This window comes from Microtus ochrogaster, chromosome 7 (assembly GCF_000317375.1).
Source record: "Microtus ochrogaster isolate Prairie Vole_2 chromosome 7, MicOch1.0, whole genome shotgun sequence".
NCBI classification, from domain to species: Eukaryota; Metazoa; Chordata; class Mammalia; order Rodentia; family Cricetidae; genus Microtus; species Microtus ochrogaster.
Window position 1 is genome coordinate 3606412 of NC_022014.1, and position 864 is coordinate 3607275.

The 864-nt window shown below is 42.8% G+C and overlaps 1 protein-coding gene across 1 annotated transcript in view; it reads right to left on the bottom strand.

Moving 5' to 3' along the window:
* Positions 1 to 864, bottom strand: part of Eci1 (enoyl-CoA delta isomerase 1) — a 20508-nt gene that overhangs the window by 6841 nt on the left and 12803 nt on the right. The window lies entirely within an intron of this gene.

An 864-nucleotide genomic window follows, 5' to 3' on the forward strand; every position in this document is an offset into this window, starting at 1 on the left:
AGCTTTTGACTTTTTTCTCCCCCATTTCTCCTGGCATCATCAGTAGCAGAAGCAGCAGGAGGAAGCAGCTGAACCCTTTATCCCCCATTAGCTGGAAATCCAGCCCCCTTGCAATGAATTATAAAAGACCTGACCTATATTAATTTGCGGTCGAGGATGTGTTTATGTTCTTTTTCACAGAAAGAAAATAAAAGTTGGATGAGATGACTGTGTATACAGTAAAGGAGTGGCAGACCTGATGACGTCATAGCTGCAAACACCCTATAGAGAAGTTGGAAAAGAGTCCATGCATGGTCCGGTCTTCCCTGCCCGCACAGAGAGGAGTGCCTGATCGCAGGATGACACTCTACACTGCAGGGTGCCGTGCTGCACTGAGGGACAGATGCTGAGCTGCTTCCAGACACTCAGGACACACACAGACCCAGAGGCCCTGCTGATGACCTGACCACAATGACTACAATTTTCTGCAGTTTGAATCCTGTTTGCTGTGGAGCTGAGATGCAGACTGAACATTTGACTGTCTAAATTTTTGGGACACAGAACTCATTTTGGTTAAAATATTGGATCTGAGAACTAAGACCTAAGCTTTCCCCTCAGGGAAAGAAAGACTCAAAATAAGAAATGACTGAAACTCCTCTTCACTTAAGAAGGGGGCAGCCTAAGGGTGTAACTGCTGTTCAGAGAACTGGTATTTGATAACAACAATGTCACTGTACTATTACTGGTATTGACCTGATATTTGTAACAGCATATAAGATGTTGAAGAAAGTTGGTATTGACCAATAATGCTGAGAATCATGTACTGACCTAAAGATATTTGGAAAAGTTGGTATTGACCAACAATGCTAAGAATTATGATATTTT